The sequence below is a fragment of the Haematobia irritans genome, chromosome 2 (assembly GCF_050003625.1).
Source record: "Haematobia irritans isolate KBUSLIRL chromosome 2, ASM5000362v1, whole genome shotgun sequence".
NCBI classification, from domain to species: Eukaryota; Metazoa; Arthropoda; class Insecta; order Diptera; family Muscidae; genus Haematobia; species Haematobia irritans.
The window spans coordinates 115604360-115627134 of record NC_134398.1 but is presented as its reverse complement, the minus strand read 5'-3'; the positions used below and the strand labels follow the sequence as shown (position 1 = coordinate 115627134).

At 32.6% G+C, this 22775-nt stretch overlaps 1 long non-coding RNA gene across 1 annotated transcript; it reads left to right on the top strand.

Moving 5' to 3' along the window:
- Positions 1 to 10035: 10035 nt before the first annotated feature.
- Positions 10036 to 10387, top strand: LOC142226146 (uncharacterized). Its single transcript, XR_012719609.1, has 2 exons — positions 10036 to 10099; positions 10177 to 10387. It is a non-coding gene; the product is annotated as an uncharacterized LOC142226146 (long non-coding RNA).
- Positions 10388 to 22775: the final 12388 nt, after the last annotated feature.

The following is a 22775-nucleotide window of genomic DNA, read 5'->3' as shown; positions in this document are numbered from 1 at the left end:
CGATTAGTGCGGAAGCAAGCTAATTGCCGAAACAATTAGTGCGGAAGCAAGCTAAATGCCGAGAGTTCCTGTCGCTTAGTGTGAACTGACTGCGGTCGTGCCACTCGTCGTGTTCAGTACCCTTCGGCTGTCGGGAGACTCTTCCTCGTTGTCCAAAACCACCGAGTTTATATTCTCCCACAGCCACAACGTAGGTGAGAATTATGTTCATAGCAAACTAAAACAAATGTTTCTCAAAGTCGGACTGCCATATTAATTATTTTCCCTTACCCACCCAGACTCTATTGAATGACAGTGGCTATGTGGAGAGTAGGGCAGTGGGTATGTGGCCATAAAAGGCACACATACATTAAACAACAGGAGGCACAATCAAATAAATCTATGTAAGGACGAATACAATACAAAAATGTATTTCGTTCCGTTACAACTTTTTATCGTAATTCGAGAGAAAATTTTGTTGGACTAAAGTCAACTTAACTTCAATATTTCTGAAAAATTCTTCAATATTAATGAAATCGTCTCTAAATTGGTTCACTTTTATTATCTTGACAAGAAAGCGAAATAAATCGTTAAAAAATAAATGTTTTTTAATACATTCACCCAGAGAAGGAACATGATCACCTCAAACAAGTTTTAAGTGCAAAATGTTATTTTTGGGTGGTGACCATGTAACATGGTTTTCGCAACCATGTTATTTTCTCGGAAATCATGTATCTGATTTCGGCAAGCAGGTTATATTTGACGAGAAAATAACATTTTAGTGACAAACATGTTACATGGTCACCATACAAAAATAACATTTTGCGCTTGAAACATGTTTGAGGTGATCATATTCCTTCTCTGCGTGTTATTTCAAACACGTTTTTACTTGAAACATAGCATAACTTCGAGTGAAATTTGGAAATTTAAGTTGTCGTTAACACATTTTTAAAGGACTGCACATGAAGAAAACTGCTGAGAAAAAATAAATCAATTAAATTTGTTTTGTAGAGTCAAGTACACAAAACTCAAATTTTAAAGAGAATTGTGTCTTAAAATTATCCTTACCAACATTTTTAAAGCAAAGACAAAATCTTTGGAGCCTGGCATGCTTTTCTTTCAGTGTAGGTAACTTAAATTCGGGCTTGTACTCCGAAGAAATTAAGTTGAAATTTTTAGTAAGAAATGAATCGAAGATCTAAAATTTCAGTAGAAATGTATACTGAGAAAAAATCGCAAAATTCAAGTAAGGATACTTTAAGACACAACTTGGGTTTTGCGTTCTTAAATCTAGGAAGCAAATTTTAATTTTCCGTTTTTTAGTTTTTTTCTTCATATGATATCAAATCCCTTTAAAATCATGTTAATGACAACAATTTCCAAATTCAGACTCGACTTCCAATAGAAATTATGCTATGTTTGAAGTAAAAACGTCTTTAAATAAAGTGTTGAAAAACATGTCCTATTTTTGAACACTTTTTTGCTTTGTAGTCAAGATGCAAAGAAACAATCACTTGACTTCATTGAAAAGATTGGACAAGGAAAAAAATACAGAGAAATGCGTATTCTATGCTAAGAAAAATTCGTGTTCGTATTTTAAAGACTTCATATCTTTGGGCTCACGACAATATTTTTTTCTGTGTAGGGAATATTATCAGAATGAACTGTGCTAGATAATATTGGAGCAATTGTATCTACTACACACAGAGAAGAAACATGATTGTCACGATCATATTCGAAGTGTAAAATAATATGATTGGATCTATTATTTTGCGTCGACCATGTAACATTTCCAACTGCAGCCATGTTGGCTCAGTGAACATGGTTCTAAGAAAACTAAATTAGTTCTCCTCTAAAATGTTATTATATTGATAAAAATAATATTGTTTGAATCAAAAGACAATGGTCACAATCTAAAATGTAATGGTATTTGTCAAAAATGTTTTTCTTCCCGTTAAAAGAACATGGTCACAACCTAAAATGTTTTGATGTTTATGAAAAAACTTTTTTCGTTGTCTTAAAAGGACGCCACTTGAAAATAGAAAACACAAAATTAACTTTATTTATTTTTTTTTTTAATAAACTAATTCATTGTTTATTTGTATTTATAATGTCGTGCAAGCAAACATCACATATTTTTACACACTCTATTTTGGTTCAACTTCAACAATAAATAATCATTCCATATTTATTTCGTGCCCATTAAATGTACAAAAGCATACATCATGTAACTGCAAATAAATTTATCATATGCCGTGTAAAAATTGGAGGATCTAATTAGATATGATTAGATCTCAAATTTGGCCACTTTAGATCTAAGCAGATTCACCTTGATATAATGAGACATAGTTAAATATAATTATATATAATTTCAGATATGACGAGATCTAACTTTAGATCCAACTAAATATATACAAGGATAGATATCATCATATCTAATACATTAGATCTAGGCCAATATTGAGATCTGATCAAATCTAATTCCATAGTAATTAGATATGATTAGATCTTACCGTTTTTCGGATCAACTCATATCTAATTGTATCAAATTAGATCTCTCAATTTTTAGTCGGGTATAGCAAAGTGCAGAACAAAAACATCTAAATCTATATATATATATATATATATATATATATATATATATATATATATATATATATATATATATATATATATATATATAATATATATATATATATATATATATATATATATATATATATATATATATATATATATATATATATATATATATATATATATATATATATATATATATATATATATATATATATATATATATATATATATATATATATATATATATATATATATATATTGTTATATCTAATTATATCAGTCATATTTGGTAAGATCTAATTGTATATCTTCATATATGACATCATAGCTCCATACCTAATTATATGTATCGCATAAGGTCATGGACCACTACTGCTACACGGATAAAAAATAAGTGTATATGTTTGGGTGTAAAAATAATATGTCTGTTACGAGAATGTTAACGTGATATATATTGTTACAAATACGTATGTTTGGTCACACAACACAACAAGTGGTGAACATAACCAAACAATCTTTATATGTTGTGACAGTTCGAAACCTGTTTCATTATTATTTTAAAAATTCAAAAAATTCTTACGTTCAGACACAACTGTCTGCTTGTTTAAAAAAATGTCACCACATAACAATCACCATTAGCAACGGTTGTTGTTATTAAATTAAAAAAAAAAAATTGGTATCCAAATATTGGATAATGAGAGTTTGATGTTTTTATTTTTTATTCATATAAAAATTTAATGTATTCATATTTTTCGACGAAGATCAAGGAGTATGAGAAGAAGTGATGAGGTAAGTTTATCGTTTGGGTCCTATTTTTATATATTTAATATTTTCTCTTTTCTAGGTGGACGAAAAGATTAAGGAGGCCGAGTAGCATCGTGATGATTTGTAGCCACGCCATTTTCGAATTTGAAGAATGTAGTATTATCCAATATCAAAAAAATAAAATAATGATTCGGAGATGGTTTGCATCATGAAACGGATATATTATTCATAGTATGGTATTTAGGACTTCGCATAACCATTCCATGGGCACGAGTAGCAATTATTGGTAAGTATATGTATTATTTGTAAATGTCTTTAAATAAACTGACAATTCTTCTGTATTTTTATATCGACGCCTCCGAAGAATAGCAGATTATAGCTAAAAACGACTTAGAATACTTTAGCATGGACAAACATTTCATAAGTAGTCGGCTAAGTCGACTTAGCATGTTTTGTTACGTACCTTTCTACTCTGATTAGTCGTCTAAGTATACATAGCATGTTCTGGTTTGGAACAAAATGGTGATACATTTTATTGTCATTATACTTAGATGAACTAAGATTATAATATATAATAAAAAAAAAAACAAATTATAATAGTTTTTAAAATTTTTATTGATAAGACAAAGGGTAAAATAATACATATTAATTCAGTTCAAGTTTAATAACATCAATTTAAAAGTATATTAAACAAATGAAAATGAGTTAAGTAATGGCCATTCAAAGATATGTTAAAATTAAAGTTCCATAAAACATAAACCCATATGTATTTTAATTTATAAAAAAATTAAAATTAAATAAAAATAATTCAATTCACTTAAAATTGAATTTATTTTTTTATATTTAATCGTCATTGTCTGACGTGACTACATATTCCTTTCCATCAGCGCTATTTAATTCTCTGTATAAGCGTTGGTGAACTTTTGGAACTAAGTTTTGGTCGTACATATATAGGAGATTTTTATGTTTTTCTTCCGTTATACCAAATGTAGACGTATATGCCTTCGGTATGTCTTGAGGGACATTTCTCCGTTTTCTGCACTTTTTGTTTTCATCATATACTTTGATTTCTTTAAAATCATCATCGAATTTATGTTTGTAAAAAAACAAATATAGTTTTGATCCTTCGACACTTTGATCTGCTTGATCTTTGATAGGCTTACTTTTTTCATTTTTTGTATTTTTCGTCCAATTTGTAATTGATGCAAATTGCTTGAAATCTAAAAAATCTTAATTTTCCATTTCAATAACGTCATACAATGGTTCTGTCTTCTTGGCATTTCCTATTACAGAGTACCATTCCATTGGCATATATATACGTTTATTTTTTTTGCATTTCTCAATAAGTACATGAACACTATCGCCTTCATTCTGTTACTTAGCATGGTCTCTGTAGTTATTACTTCTCCTTCAGATTAATAACATAATATAAAACTAAATATAAATAAATATTACTTTTTGACATATTTTGTGCCAATTTCTGCTTTTTCCGCGCAATCGAACTCACACTGAAAAAAAAGCTTACTCGGTTCCAAAGATTTTGTCTTTACTTTAAAAAATTTGGTATTGATTCCGAGCCAAAGAAGCGGAGAATACAAGAAAGGATACTTTTAAGACACAATTCTCTTTTAAATTTAGGTTATGTGTACTTGCTTCTAGGAAGCAAATTTTAATTTTTCGCTTTCTCAGCTTTTTTTCTTCATATGCTATCAAAGTCCTTTAAAATCGAGTTAATGGCAACTTTATTTTCCAAATTAGGACTCGAATTTCAGTAGAAATTATGCTATGTTTGCAGTAAAAAACTTCTTTAAAATAAAGTTTTGAAAAACATGTCCTATATTTGAACGATTTTTTGCTTTGTAGTCATGATGCAAAAAGACAACAAATTTAAAGACAATTTCATTAAATTTAAAGAATTTTTCTGAATTATTAAAGTCAAGTTGACCTTAGCCTTATAAATTTTTTCTTTCATGTTCAGATACCCATTTTTAAGTCAAATCACTTAATTATAAGGACAATACGACTTCATTGAAAAGTTTATCGACTTTTGGACAAGGAAAATAACTTTATTTTAGAGAAATGAGTCTTCTATGCTAAGCAAAATTTGTATTCGTATTTTAAAGACATGAAACCTTTGACCTCACGACAATATTTTTTTCAGTGCATATCATTTGTAAAAATGTGAAAATTTTCGTTATTTATCAGTCGACTATTTTTTACAAACTATAGTATACTATGTATACTTACACACACAAACTACTAAAAACGTAAAGAACTTTCAAACATGCTATGTCGACTTAACATACTATGGTTCGGAGGCGTCGATATGTTCTATTTTTCGGAGTTTTCATTCCGAGTAGCCAATGAGAGGAACTGGGAGACTCATGTAAAAAAAATGCGTGAAAAGAGCAATGCCCCAATGCCTTGGGCAATTCAAACGCCAGAACCCGTAGTGGCTATGTTTATATATATTTTTAATTGAATTCTTATACTTTTATTCCTAGACGTAGATATAACGTAAATAGGTTTGAGCCAACTTGCTGTATTAAATACACTTTCTTCATTATAAAACCTAAAATAAATCTTTTTATTAATTACTGTAAATTCAGTAATATTGGAAATTTGTAGATAAAATTATATATAATTAGATATATTATCAAATTAGATATATTTTTACACGGGCGTGTAAAACTTGGGGGATCTGATTTGATATGGTTTGATCTGAGCCAAGAGATGGTCAGATCTGAGCAGATCCGAAAAATGGTTATATCTGGTCAGATCTAAATACTATGAAAGTGGATCTAATCAGATCTCAAAAATGAGACACATCTAATCAGATATAATTTGATACAATTGCATATTATTTGATACATTTGTATCTTTCCAGATCTTTCAACAGTATAGGATACCTGCTCATAATAAAAGCCCATAATTTGTATATAATATGAGATCAATTATTTTATTTAAAAATACAAAAAGTATATGCATTACATTAAGGAGGTATTGACAGTTGAGTTGGAGTGTTGTCCAGGGGTTTTTTCGTTTGTTTTTCCTTTCAGGCAATCTGTAATGAAATTTAGTAAATAGTATTAGGAATTAAATTGAACTATGTGATCAAGTGTAAGGATTGCTTTGGATCATTCTTCTTTAAGTTGTAATAAAAGTTGCTGAATAGGTTATAATTTTATGTTGCATTTAATACTCACATTTAAAGGAATTCGTGAATTCACATTGATCAACATATCGAGTGATGCCCGATTCAATGTTTAGCTCAATAACATGGGACATCTTTCTTATAATCGAGTCCAAACGGCATATCATGTTGCGTTGAGAAAACTTAGAGAATCTCTGAAGCAGTAAGAAATGTCACCAGCATTACTGTGAGGAGATAATCCACCGCCGAGATAATTTTTGGTAGGAACTGGGATTGAACGCATGACCTTTTGAATGCAAGGCGGGCATGGTAACCAGTACCACCGTGGTTTCCTTTTTCCTAATCTAGAAAGTATTTAAACAATATATGAAAAGGACTACGAAGGAAATGACAAATACAATACTTACTTACCTACATAATCTCCGCAATAAAAGAAACTACACTTTACCAAATTAAAAAACTTATATAGTATTTCTTAATTTTCTCGCTTTTCTAGTGTTTAGTGATGCTCCTGACTGCGTTTACATTTAAAATAATGACATTGGGGTTTTTGTTGAAACTAATGGGCCGTTCACACTAAAGGCAGAATTGGTTTGTCGAATTTAATGGAAACATGAAGGACTTTTATAATGTATAGAACCCATTTATTAGAAAATATCGATGTCTCCATTCCAAAGTACGCTAGGTCACAAAAGTGAATTTTACAGGAAACACCGTATACGATATAAATTCACTTTTTTCGGTTTTAAAATCATGTTTATTGTGGATTTTTTTAGTATGTACGAATTGAAAATAGTGGTAATAGAACATGGGTAAAAATGACTTAGACCACGTAAGACCGAACAAAGCTTTTTGGCCTGTTTGGATTGGAAATTTTTAAAACTTTAGTCACAGGATGCGTACAATATTAACAATAACTTTTGATAGAAGTGTCCAATAAATTCGAACTTTTGACTGGATGCAATTCACATCAATCCGAATAAAAAACAACGAACTCCATCAAAATATACTAAGTCGACTTAGCTTACTCTGGAATGAGGACATCGATATGAGAGCTAGAAAAAAAAAGCAAATTTTGTTATTTGAAATTTAACAAGTACAATCTACGCAAGTAATAAAAGTAAAACGCATTAAATTAAATTTACTATAACATATAAATATTCAAAAAAATCATTGTTGTAGTCACAGAATCCGTAATTCCATCGGATAATCATCTTGACTAATGATTTCATTAACCTTCGGTGCGTTTGCTTTTAACAATTAGGTTAGGTTACGTTAAAGTGACAGCCCGATTAAATTTCAGTCAATTGTGATACCACATTTAACTAAAAGTACCTATTACATATTGACACTTCTAGTTTTAACCACTGAACCTTCTCTATTATTTTCTTTTGTTGAACCAACAGATTGTTCCAAAAACATTAACAGACTGCTGAAGTTAACGTTCCTTACGCCTTACACAAAATGCAAGACACTCGCACAAGAAGTGTTTCATTGATTCCTTTTCCTCCGCATCATGGCAGCTCATTCAATAGTCATTATACTTCGCACCAATAGTTTTTGCAAATTCGCCTATCAGGCAGCGACCCGTTATAGCAGATATCAGAAGTGATATCTGACGTCTTGAGAACACTAGCATATCTAGTGTGCGGTTCAAGTTTAAATGGGGCCATATTTGCTTGGTGTTGTTACAACCCTTGCAATTCTCCCATCGAACATTTGCCATCATAACGGCCTTCTCACGCAGTAAGAGCTTGCAGGTTGCCAGAGACATACCAACAGATTCTAGTTGCCCTGGAATATGTAAGGTAGTTCCTAGCCTTGCTAACTCATATGCTTTACAGTTCCCCGGCATGTTAGGTGAATATTGTACTGCTCAGCCATCTCGTTGAGAGATTTGCGGCAGTCGATGGCCGTTTTCGAGTAAACAATTACGTGCCACACAAGCAACCAAACCTTTGCTATTTTGCAGGAAACGTTTCCGGAAACCAAGATATTGCGATTAAAAAATAAATAAAAAAAGGTCATTTTCCATCTGCAACTTTGCGTATATACTACGAAAATTTTTTTTGTTATATAAAAAGGGGTGTTTCAAGTAGTTTTAACGTGTTCATGATTTTTTTATTATCTTTTGGACCATATTTAATCCCATATATAGTCAGATATGATGTTATATATACCATATCTTATTAGATATAGTGGTATACATGGTCCTATCCAAGCATATATTATTAGATATGGGAGATATAATTAGTTATTACACTATATATGATGAGATCTGCGATTATATCGAACCAGATCTAGCGCCATATATAGCATATGGGAGCCACCGTGGTGCAATGGTTAGCATGCCCGCCTTGCTCACACAAGGTCGTGGGTTCGATTCCTGCTTCGACCGAACACCAAAAAGTTTTTCAGCGGTGGATTATCCCACCTCAATAATGCTGGTGACATTTCTGAGGGTTTCAAAGCTTCTCTAAGTGGTTTCACTGCAATGTGGAATGCCGTTCGGACTCGGCTATAAAAAAGAGGTCCCTTGTCATTGAGCTTAACATGGAATCGGGCAGCACTCAGTGATAAGAGCGAAGTTCACCAATGTGGTATCACAATGGACTGAATAGTGTAAGTGAGCCTGAAATATCGGGCTGCCACCTAACCTAACCATATAGCATATCTGTGGAGATCTAATTATATCTGAACCAATATCTGAACAGATCCAATTAGGTAAAATTTGATATTATTAGATAGGATTGGGGTGATCTTTATGGCCATGTAATGGTTCGAGACATATCTATACGTAACCTATAAAAATACTTTTTTCCCTGCAAAAATGTCAAAAATTTGTATGGTCAGGTACATGATTCTCCCGACCATGTAATGGTCTCAAATTCTATAATTTAAATAATAGAACATGTTTGCGGCATTTGAGAACCATTTAAATGCTTATTGCCACCATACATTTTTCTCTGCTCGAAAATTATTTTTACAAAGACAAAATACATGGTTTAAACCATGTCACCAGTCTTGTTATTTTTGTTTTCAAATCTATAGCTGTCGACTCCCTCTTGTTCGGCAAATAGCTATTGTCGCTTTTCCCTGCTTATATAAGCACTCCACATGTGTAGGCGGTTATTTTGGTATAGAATAATGATTTCAAAAAGTACTAAAGATTCCTATTCTAAATGCATATAATGCACCATTTCGTTTCACCCAATTCAGCAACATAAAGTAATCTATTAAATAGTCGATAAACTATATTGGGCATCACCAGTAGAGGATGAAATCGATAATAAAGACCCAGTTACTCTCACAGAAAAAATGAGAGAGAAATTAAAAAAGTGATAATTTAATTTCGGTATCTAAGAGTAATGTACGAAATAGTTTGCCGAGCAAAATTAAACAAAACAAATTTATTAATTTGGTTTTGGTGCTTACGCGTAATGCATAGAAAGATATTATGCTTGTTTGCTTGTTTAATCGTAAAAAGATGTTGAAAGAACAAAAAAAACGAAGTCCCGCTAGAACAAGTCAAATGATTTGTTCAGTTGTTCTCTTGGTTTCAATGCGTTTGGCTGAATACGGAGTGCTAATGGTGATTCAAAAGGAAAGAAATTCAAAAATGTAAGTTAACAAATTAATTATAATTCTATTACAAATCACTTGTATTTATGTATTTCATATTTATATTCTAATTTCAGAAACGGCGTCTCCATTTCCTAGCAGCAATGGACCTCCAGAACAACAATTACGCGAGGCAATGCAGCGGAAAAAGAAGGGCCAATTTAATAGTAAATTCATCTTTACACCAATACTAATTTTTTTCTTTTTGTTTGTATAATCATGACGTAATTTTGTTAATTATATATTAAAAACTATTTAATGAAAAAGCCTTGATTAAAAACAATAAAATTAATATTCTGAATAAACCAGCAAATGGGGGTATAGATTTAAAGTGCTTATTTGGCTACCACATATTCGCCACCCTTTTCTGTGAGTAACTTTCAGCTACCAAATGGGGGGTTACCGATAATGCAGAAAATAGTCTATTGGTTATTTTGAGCGACATCTCCTTGTTAAATTCTCCGCTCAAATACAAGGGCAGTAGTCAGGATTATAAGTAGGGCTGTTTACGAATAGGTAGCCATATAAGTAAGCATTCACTACTTACCCGAACAAGCCGGTTTCGCGACAATTACATACTCTAGATAAGCATTAAATGGATGCGGCAACCATGTCCAAACATGTTTTTCTGTGCGTGTATAAATCACCACCGCAATACGGCTAGTTAGTTTCAAAAAAATCCAGAATACTAGGGTCGTACTAAATGCAATGAATACAAAGAACAACGTACCATTTTCTATGCTAAGCAAAAATCGAATTCGTAATCTTTGAATGCTTGGCCTCACGACAATATCTTTTTCAAAGCGAACGGACGGACGTCGCTAGATTTGGAGTCTGAGACCAATATTTCGATATGTTACACACGGATTGACAAAGTTAGTACATCCCCCATCCAATGGTAGAGGATATAAAAACGAATAAAATTCTTTTGTTTCCTATTAGTTTAATTTAAAGGAGAATTAATATTAAAATCATTAGGGTATAGATAAAATCTTGAAGCCAGACAAGTTTTTTTTCAGCGTGGCCGTGGTTTGTTGTAAAATTGCTCAATCCAATAAGCTACGATTTTGTTTTTCTTTTTTATTTAATTTTATTTTCCTTGATTTTATTTCCATTTAAAATTATTGGTGGAAGTAACAAAAACAAGGTAACTTGCAAGGATGTTGACCACAATTTCGATTTTCTCAACTAATGCTGTTTCTCTTTTACAATTTCAAAAATTGCTTCAAAATAACTGCAAAATATGAATTTTATGATTTTCACAACAAATAATTGTCTCCCATCCATCTGTGCTTGTCATCATAACTTTTAGGAATACTTCGATGCTTTCCTAATTAACTTAGAAAGTCCACTGTGGAATCCATTAGGAACTCCTTCTCACGAGTTCCACTCAACTGACATTCTAATTGTTTTATAACTTAGGAAATGGAACACGTAGCAAAATAAATTCCTGAGTTTCCTCGGGATGCTGATGCATTACAAAAAATATACTCAAACTCCGCCTTTCAACCAGTGTTTGAGTACTTCAGGAGATGCAAATAAAAACCACAGAGAATAAACAAGAAACATCGCCTTTTTAATATTACATGAGACCCTTCAAAAGAGAGTTGTGAAGTTTTTTATTTTAGCATCAAACATTCTTAAAGGAGTGCAGCCGCAACCATTTTTTACTACTCCCTTTCTGTGATTGAATTTCTTCCTCATTGCATTGCACAGTATTTGGATCATCTTCAATAAATTTTACAGGGGCTTGGCATCGAACGGTAGTGTTTCATTTTCATATAGGAAATTCTGGATTATTTTTGTGGAAAACACTAATTTAGTAAATATTAAAAATTTATTTCTCTTTTAGGCTTGGAAAACTTTGACCAATATAAAGTTAAATTGGCTATATGACAATTTTTTTTTATTAATTCCATGGAATATTCAACGACTACATGTTTTCATCTACAAAAAAAAAACTAAGATCTAATATTTACATACCAACACATAAGACCGAGAGTAGCGCCAAATTCAAGGACTATAATTACATTTCTACACATTACAACAGTCTAATCGATTTATATAAGGGCTATACGGTACACCCTCAAAAAAAATCGATTCACACATTTTGCTTAAACCACATATATTTTCAGGATTGGTCCAAACTAAATATTGTTTGTATTGATCAAACATATTATGTTTCACCTTAGAGCATACACTGGCAGAAACAAAATTTAATGAAATTTTCCTTATGTGGATATATTTTTAAAGCGCCAATTGGTTACTCCCATTATTTTACTTGCAGCATACTCTCTAGGTCTCTCTTTCTAAACACATATATGTTTATAGGCTATTTTTAAATTAATATATTTTTGCATCTGGAGTCTCTTGAAAAACCAAAAACTCATTGGATACGGTTGAAATTTTGTATATTTTATTATAGTGAAACCTCTCAGAAGTGGCCATTAAAGGTCACTTAAATTTTATCCATATTTGGGAGGTAACCAGTTATGAGAAGTTAATTTTAATGTGTTAATATAGTAAATGTCTCACAACAACTGTCCACTTTTGAGAGGTGTCCGGTTTTCAGAGTGTCACTGCATATGCTTTCCAAAAGCCGAGCAAACATTGGCCGATATCGGTTCATAATTATACATAATCATACAAACCTTTCCTCAGAATTGAGATCCGGAGTCTCTTGAAAGATTAAATTTCGTCCGATGTGTTTGAAATTTGTTACGTGATGCTTTCTAACTACCATGCAAAAACTTGTTCCATAATTATGTATAGCCCCGTATAAACCGATCCCCAGATCAGAGATGGTCTGTCGAAAACTGCGACGTACTTGACATACACGTATTTTACTATACGTCGAACGTGTCGTAAACCTATGTAAAATACTTCATTTTTGCCATATATAAATTTTATTTTTTTTGTAATTTTTGTATTGATAAATTGCTTAATCAGAGAAAATAAAAAGTACGTTAAAAATTAAATGTTGTCCAGACCCGACTTTATTTAAACGGCCAACTTGGCGTTTGGCATTTCATGCTGTCATAAAAACTTCTTATTTTCAACCCGGTTCAACAATTTGAAAAGGAGTTGAATTCAAACTTTTTCTGTATGTATGTTTCTATTATAAAAAAAAAACTTAAATTTTCTTATGAGAAAAGTTTCAAAATATTAATATTAAAAACTTTACAAATTCGTAAATATTTACGTACAAATATTCAAACACTAATTTAAAATCGAATTTAAGAATGTCGCGAGGGTTTATGAATTTACTACTTTTATTAAGTTTTATACAGGTATATGACATTTTCGACGTTTACACTTTTTTTGACTGTCAAAAACCCAAAAAATAGTCTTTTGGACCATCTCTGCCCCAGATTTTACTTCTGAAGTCGCGCGAAAAAAATTTCATTTGATCCGATTGGAATTTGGTCGTCTAATTAGCGAGCGAAAATTGGTTCATAATTATTTTCAGACTCCTCTATATAAATCGATCAAGAACTAAAGTGGCTTCGACACAGGTACAATGAAACATCTGAAAGGTGTTCACCCACGGTCGCCTAAATTTTCTTCACATTTGGGAGGTGTCCAGGTATAACATTCAAATGTTAATATAGCAAACGTCACCAGACCGGTTTTCAGAAGGTCCATGTTTGAATGGTTTCACTGTATTAGGGTGTCTAAATAACCGTTTTTTATCCAATTCCAATTTTCGGTCACATTTTTGATAGAAATTTAAGAAACTTGAAATTTTTATTTCACTTAAAATACATATTAATCAGTGTTCGAAATGGCTCCGAAGCTCCGACTCAGCACTTTTTTTTTAGCTCTTGCTCTCGGAGCCCCATGAATAAAGTGCCAAAACGAATGAAGGGCACTGAAAAATAGGCCCTTTTCGAGCTAATTTAAACGAAAAACTCTTGCTCACACAAAAAATATGTAGTATTATGTATGACACAAATTTGAAATTGGTGATGTCATATGTGTAATTTTTTAAAGTTGAAATACAAATGAAATGAAAGGAGACGGGCAAACACGTTGAGCTTTGAAATATGTGAAAAATCTTATTCTAACAGCGAGGGTTAGATAAAAACGTCATTTTGTCCATATTTCTATAGAAACATGTCGAAAATAAAAATGCTAAAAACGCCAGATCTAACTGGAATATAGTTAAATTGGCAACGCTGCTTACACAGGAAAAATATGACAAGGTAAAATAGAAATTTCATTGAAATACAGAAAACCGGTTAACCGATGGTCAAATCCCGATTCCCGGGTGGTGTGAGGTATATGAACTTTGTCATTCCGTTTGTAACACATCATAATATTGATCTAAGAACCCATCAAGTATATAGTGAAATTCTGAGTTGATCTAGCGAGCTCACTGAAAGAGCAGATTACATCCGATCCGGTTTAAATTTGGTACGCGATATTAGTATATGCCAAAAAGTGATCGATTTGGTTTGTAATTTGATCCATAATTATATATACCCCACATAAACCGACCCCAAGATTTGATCTCGGGATCCTCTTTAAAGAGCGAATTTCATCCGCTACGGTTGAAATTTAATACGTGTTTTTAGTATATACCCTCTAACAACCATACAGAAATTGATAGCTATCGGTCCATAATTATATATAGCCCCATATAAACCGATCTCCAGTTTTGAGCCCCTGAATCTCTTGTAGGAGTAAATATAATACCATCCGGGTAAAATTCAATTTATTTAATTTTTTTATAACTCGCTTTTTCATAATTTTAATGGGTAATTTTAACTTCCCAGCCAAAAAATTTGGAAGTTCTTCCAAAGGCACAATTTTAAAAGCATTTCCAGACGATGCATGTTCTTTATTTTCTTTATTGATGATGTTCTTTATTTTAACTACCCAGGAAGTTCTTTTAATTCAATTTTTATACCCTCCACCATAGGATGGGGGTATATTAACTTTGTCATTCCGTTTGTAACACATCGAAATATTGCTCTAAGACCCCATAAAGTATATATATTCTGGGTCGTGGTGAAATTCTGAGTCGATCTAAGCATGTCCGTCCGTCCGTCCGTCTGTCCGTCTGTCCGTCTGTCCGGCTGTCCGTCCGTCTGTGGAAATCACGCTAACTTCCGAACGAAACTAGCTATCGACTTGAAACTTGGCACAAGTAGTTGTTATTGATGTAGGTCGGATGGTATTGAAAATGGACCATATCGGTCCACGTTTACGTATAGCCCCCATATAAACCGATCCCCAAATTTGGCTTGCGGAGCCTTCCGGAGCAGCAAAATTCATCCGATCCGGTTGAAATTTGGTACGTGGTCTAAGTATACGGTCTCTAACAACCATGCAAAAATTGGTCCATATCGGTCCATAATTATATATAGCCCCCATGTAAACCGATCCCCAGATTTGACCTCCGGAGCCTCTTGGAGGGGCAAAATTCATCCGATCCGGTTGAAATTTGGTACCTGATGTTAGTATACGGTCTCTAACAACCATGCAAAAATTGGTCCATATCGGTCCATAAATATATATAGCTCCCATATAAACCGATCCCCAGATTTGACCTCCGGAGCCTCTTGGAGGAGCAAACTTCATCCTACCCGATTGAAATTTGGTACGTGGTATTAGTATATGGTCTCTAACAACCATGAAAAAACTTGTCCATATCGGTCCATAATTATATATAGCTCCCATATAAACCGATCCCCAGATTTGACCTCCGGAGCCTCTTGGAGGGGCAAAATTCATCCGATCCGTTTGAAATTGGGTACCTGATGTTAGTATACGGTCTCTAACAAGCATGCAAAAATTGGTCCATATCGGTCCATAATTATATATAGCTCCCATATAAACCGATCCCCAGATTTGACCTCCGGAGCCTCTTGGAGGGGCAAAATTCATCCGATCCGTTTGAAATTGGGTACCTGAAGTTAGTATACGGTCTCTAACCAGCATGCAAAAATTGGTCCATATCGGTCCATAATTATATATAGCTCCCATATAAACCGATCCCCAGATTTGACCTCCGGAGCCTCTTGGAGGAGCAAAAGTCATCCGATGCGGTTGAAATTTGGTACATTTCGTTAGTATATGGCCTCTAACAGCCATGTTAAAATTGTCAAATTTTATTACTAGGAAGTTTTGTCAAAATTTCATTTCTATAGAAAGTTTTGTAAAAAGTTTATTTCTATAACAATGTTTGCCAACATTTTATTTCCATAGAAAATTTTGTCAAAATTTTATTTCTATAGAAAATTTTGTAAAAAATTTATTTCTGTAGAAAATTTTGTCAACATTTTATTTCTATAGAACATTTTGTCAACATTTTATTTCTATAGAAAATTTTGTCAACATTTTATTTCTATAGAAAATTTTGTCAAAATTTTATTGCTATAGAAAATTTTGTCAACATTTTACTTCCATAGAAAATTTTGTCAACATTTTATTTCTATAGAAAATTTTGTCAAGTTTTTATTTCTATAGAAAATTTTGTCAAAATTTTATTTCTATAGAAAATTTTGTCAAACTGAATTATATACGTATTTAATCGGCCTTTTTTTTGTTTAATATATACCCCTTATGGACTAACTTACAATTTAGAAGACAGTGTTAAAAAGTTTTACGATACCTTGCCATCGGCAAGTGTTATCGCAACCCAAGTAATTCGATTGTGGATGACAGCCTTTAGTAGAAGTTCCTACGCAATCCATGGTGGAGGGTACATAAGATTCGGCCTGGCCGAACTTACGGCCGTATATACTTGTTTATAACTTGGTTTTTTCATACTTTTCCAGACAATGCATGTTCTTTATTTTCTTTATTGATGATGTTCTTTATTTTAACTACCCAGGAAGTTCTTTTAATTCAATTTTTTCATACTTTTAATGGGTAATTTTAACTTTTTTTGTTTCAAATAGGTTAAAACAAGTATATACGGCCGTAAGTTCGGCCAGGCCGAAGCTTATGTACCCTCCATCATGGATTGCGTAGAAACTTCATCTAAACACTGCCATCCACAATCGAATTACTTAAGTTGCGGTAACGCTTGTCGATGGCACGGTATCTTAAAACCTCCTAACACCATCTTCTAAATTGTATGTAAGTCCATACGTGGTATATATTAAATCAAAAAAGATCGATCCAATACGTATATAATTCAGTTTGACAAAGTAGACATAAAATTTTGACAAAATTTTCTACAGAAATAAAATTTTAACAAAATTTTCTATAGAAATAAAATTTTCACAAATTTTTCTATAGAAATAAAAATTTTGACATAATTTTCTATAGAAAGAAAATTTTGACAAAAATTTCTACAGAAATAAAATTTTAACAAAATTTTCTATAGAAATAAACTTTTGACAAAATTTTCTATAGAAATAAAATCTTGGTAGATTATTTTTGGCTCGAGTGGCAACCATGATTATGAACCGAATAAAATTTGAACAAAATTTTCTATAGAAATAAAATAAAAAGAGATATGTTTGTTTCGAATTTATTTCGGCATAAGCCGGCTATCAATGTAAAACCTTTTTTCGGAGGGTTCAAGTGTGGTTTTTGTTGGGTTTAATAAACTGCCTGAATTTATTCTGATAATTGGTTGATAGTTTTGCTGCAAGTAGAGGATGCTGATGAGGAATGTGGTAATTCCGAAACGTGCGTCCATCCAACCATCTTGCAGTCTATAGGGCTTTGCCCAAATAAATTTGACAAACATTCTTTTCCTCTGTTGGTTAAGCTACTCTTGTAGTTTAGTCAATGTATGGTTTTAAGCTGAAATAAAAAACAACAACAATGCGAAATAAAATTTTGACAAAATTTTCTATAGAAATAAAATTTTGACAAAATTTTCTATAGAAATAAAATTTTGACAACGATGAAAATTTTATTATGAACCGAATAAAATTTTAACAAAATTTTCTCTAGAAATAAAATTTTGACAAAATTTTCTATAGAAATAAAATTTTGGTAGATTATTTTTGGCTCTAGTGGCAACCATGATTATGAACCGATATGGACCAATTTTTGTGTGATTGGACTAATTTTGGTATGGTTGTTAGCGACCATATACTAACACCACGTTCATAATTTGAACCGGATCGGATGAATTTTGCTCCTCCAAGAGGCTCCGGAGGTCAAATCTGGGGATCTGTTTATATGAGGGCTATATATAATTATGGACCGATATGGACAAATTCTGGCACGGTTGTTAAAGATCATATACTAACACCATGTTCCAAATTACAACCGGATTGGATGAAATTTGCTTCTCTTGGAGACTTCGCAAGCCAAATCTGGGGATCGGTTTATATGGGGGCTATATATAATTATGAACCGATGTGGACCAATTTTTGCATGGTTGTTAGAGACCATATACCAATATCATGTACCAAATTTCAGCCGAATCGGATGAAATTTGCTTCTCTTTGAGGCTCCGCACCCCAAATCTGGGGATCGGTTTATATGGGCGCTATATATAATTATGGACCGATGTGGACCAATTTTTGCACGGTTGTTAGAGACCATATACCAATAGCATGTACCAAATTTCTGCCGGATCGGATGCAATTTGCTCCTCTTTGAGGCTTCACAAGCCAAATCTGGGGATCGGTTTATATGGGGTCTATATATAATTATGGACCGATGTAGACCAATTTTTGCATGGTTGTTAGAGACCATATAGCCACATCATGTACAAAATTTCAGCCGAATCGGATGAAATTTGCTTCTCTTTGGGGCTCCGCAAGCCAAATCTGGGGATCGGTTTATATGGGGGCTATATATAATTATGGACCGATGTGGACCAATTTTTGAATGATTGTTAGAGACCATATACCAACACCATGTACCAAATTTCAGCCGGAACGGATGAAATATGCTTCTCTTAGAGGCTCCACAAGCCAAATCTGGGGATCGGTTTATATGGGGGCTATATATAATTATGGACCGATATGGACCAATTTTTGCATGGTTGTTAGAGACCATATACCAACACTATGTACCAAATTTCAGCCGGATCGGATGAAATTTGCTTCTCTTTTAGGCTCCGCAAGCAAAATCTGTGGATCGGTTTATATGGGGGCTATATATAATTATGGACCGATGTGGACTAATTTTTGCATGGTTGTTAGAGACCATATACCAACACCATATACCAAATTTCAGCCGGATCGGATGAAATATGCTTCTGTTAGAGGCTCCACAAGCCAAATCTGAGGGTCCCTTTATATGGGGGCTATACGTAAAAGTGGACCGATATGGCCCATTTTCAATACCACCTACATCGATAACAACTACTTGTGCGAAGTTTCAAGTCGATAGCTTGTTTCGTTCGGAAGTTAGCGTGATTTCAACAGACGGACGGACGGACGGACGGACATGCTTAGATCGACTCAGAATTTCACCACGACCCAGAATATATATATACTTTATGGGGTCTTAGAGCAATATTTCGATGTGTTACAAACGGAATGACAAAGTTAATATACCCCCATCCTATGATGGAGGGTAGAAAAAGAGTAGGAATTAATAAAATGGTACAAATCATTTAAATTTTGTCGAAAAAAATGTTAAATCCAATCTGAAAAAATTGTGAATTTTTGAAAATATTTGAGGTCAAACGTTTCCGACAAGCGTTAGATCCGTTAAAAATTATAAAAAATAACAAAAATTATTTATTTGACAAATTTTCACAGAATTTTTTAATTTACATCCACACGTACAGAAAAACCATGTTTGGACATGGTTGCAGTATCCATTTAATGCTTATCTAGAGCATGTAATTGCCGCGAAAACCATGTGTTTTGCCTTTGTAAAAATAGTTTTCTAGGGGAGAAAAATGTATGGTGGCAATAAGCATTCTCTTATTTAAATGACAGAATTTGAGACCATTAAATGGTCGGGAAAATCATGTACCTGACCATTCAATTTTTTTACTTTTTTACAGGGAAAAAAAGTATGTTTATAGGTTAAGGATAGACATGTCTAAAACCATTACATGGCCATAAATACATTTACATTTTTTAAAAACATTGAGCAGTTACACACGATTTCCATTTTGTGCGTCAGTCGTGTGTTTTTTGTTCTGCATTTTGCTATATGGTATCATTTATTTTTATTTGCAGTTACATTTGATGGGCACGATGTAAATATGGAATAATTACTAATTGAAATTTAAATAAAATAGAGTGTGTAAAAATATATGATGTTTGCTTGAACGGCATTATAAATACAAATAAATAAAGAATTAGTTTATAAATAAATAAAAACAAACAAATAAAGTTAATTTTGTGTTTTCTTTTCTCAAGTGGCGTCCTTTGTCCGACGATAGGTTAGGTTAAAGTGGCAGCCCGATTAAGATTCAGGCTCACTTAGACTATTCAGTCCATTGCGATTTTCCGACGATGAAAAAAGTGTTTTCATAAAGATCAAAACATTTTAGGTTGTGACCATGTTCTTATAACCCTCTAATGCCCAAGCCCGCCTTTAGGCGGGCTTCATTTAATAAGGAAGCTTTCAGTAAAACACATCTTAAGACAACAAAAATGGGCGAAATAAAAAGAAAACTTATTTGAAACTATTCAAGAGGCTTTGCAGCATACGCTGAATTTTACAGTATAAATTTTTCTTGTTTAGTTCCCTTGCTTTTTTGTCGTTAACATTGAAAATTTAATCAGCTGGCAAAAAAATTGGGGCATTAGAGGGTTAACTAGAAGAAAAACAGTTTGAATGCATACCATAACATTTTAAATCGTGACCATTGTCTTTTCATTCAAACAAAATTCTTTTTATCAATATAATAATAATTTAGATGAGGACAATTATATTTTTCTTAGAACCATGTTCACTGAGCCAACATGGTTGCAGGTTAAAATGTTACATGGTCGCCGCCAAAATAGCTCCTTTCATATTATTTTGCTCTTCGAATATGATTGTGACAATCATGTTTCTTCTCTGCGTGCAAAACATTGAATTCGGATCACACCTAAAGAAGTGATGCAAATTCAGTGCAACGGCTGTTGAAATGGAGGACTTTCATCCTATGACAAGCTTATGTTAAATTCATGTTAATTTTAACTTTTTTTGTTTCAAATAGGTTAAAAGTAAGAATTCATAAAATGGTACAAATCATTTAAATTTTGTCGAAAAAAATGCTAAATCCAATCTGAAAAAATTATGAATTTTTGAAAATATTTTAGGTCAAACGTTTCCGACAAGTGTCAGAATCCGTTAGAAAATAACAAAAACTATTTATTTTACAAAATATCACAGAATTTTTTAATTTACATCCAAAACATTGAATTCGGATCACACCTAAAGAAGTGATGCAAATTCACTGCAACGGCTGTTGAAATGGAGGACTTCCATCCTATGACAAGCCCATATTAAATTCATCGCTTCTGCCTCAATTTTGCACCACTTCCGGATCCAAAAAGAACATTTTCATTACTTTTTTGGCGACGCTTTTTTGTTTTGTTTCAAATGTGTTAAAAACAGAGTAAGAATTAATAAAATGGAACAAATTATTAAAATTTTGTCGAAAAAAAAATGTAAAATCCAATCTGTAACAAGTAAGGAAAGTCTAAAGTCGGGCGGGGCCGACTATATTATACCCTGTACCACTTTGTAGATCTAAATTTTCGATACCATATCACATCCGTCAAATGTGTTGGGGGCTATATATAAAGGTTTGTCCCAAATACATACATTTAAATATCACTCGATCTGGACAGAATTTGATAGACTTCTACAAAATCTATGGACTCAAAATTTAAGTCGGCTAATGCACTAGGGTGGAACACAATGTTAGTAAAAAAATATGGGAAACATTTAAATCTGAAGCAATGTTAAGGAAACTTCGCAAAAGTTTATTTATGATTTATCGCTCGATACATATGTATTAGAACTTTAGGAAAATTAGAGTCATTTTTACAACTTTTCGACAGAAAAAAACATATATATGGGAGCTATATCTAAATCTGAACCGATTTCAACCAAATTTGGCACGCATAGCTACAATGCTAATTCTACTCCCTGCACGCAGAGAAGGAATATGATCACCTCAAACATGTTTTAAGAGCAAAATGTTATTTTCGTATGGTGACCATGAAACATGTTTGTCCCTAAAATGTTATTTTCTCGTCAAATATAACCTGCTTGCCGAAATCAGATATATGATTTCCGATAAAATAACATGGTTGCGAAAACCAAAAATAACATTTTGCTCTTAAAACATGTTTGAGGTGATCATATTCCTTCTCTGGGTGTGTGCAAAATTTTAACTAAATCGGAGTTAAAAATTTGCCTCTGTGGTCATATGAGAGTAAATCGGGCTAAAGCTGTATATGGGAGATATATCTATATGGGAGATATATCTGATTCGATTTCAACCAAATTTGGCACGCATAGCTACGATGCTAATTCTGCTCCCTGTGCAAAATTTCTACTAAATCGGAGCAAAAAAGTGGCCTCTGTGGTCATATGAATGTAAATCGGGCGAAAGCTATATATGGGAGCTATATCTACGTCAGCGATAGTAAGTCTAGAAAATTAACATATAGGGATATGTAAAACCTAAACGATCGCGAATGCTTATTGATTTATATATTTTGTTTATAAATAAATAATTGGAGTATAAAATTCAAACAAATATATAAACTTTTTTTACTTATAATCCAACACGAGT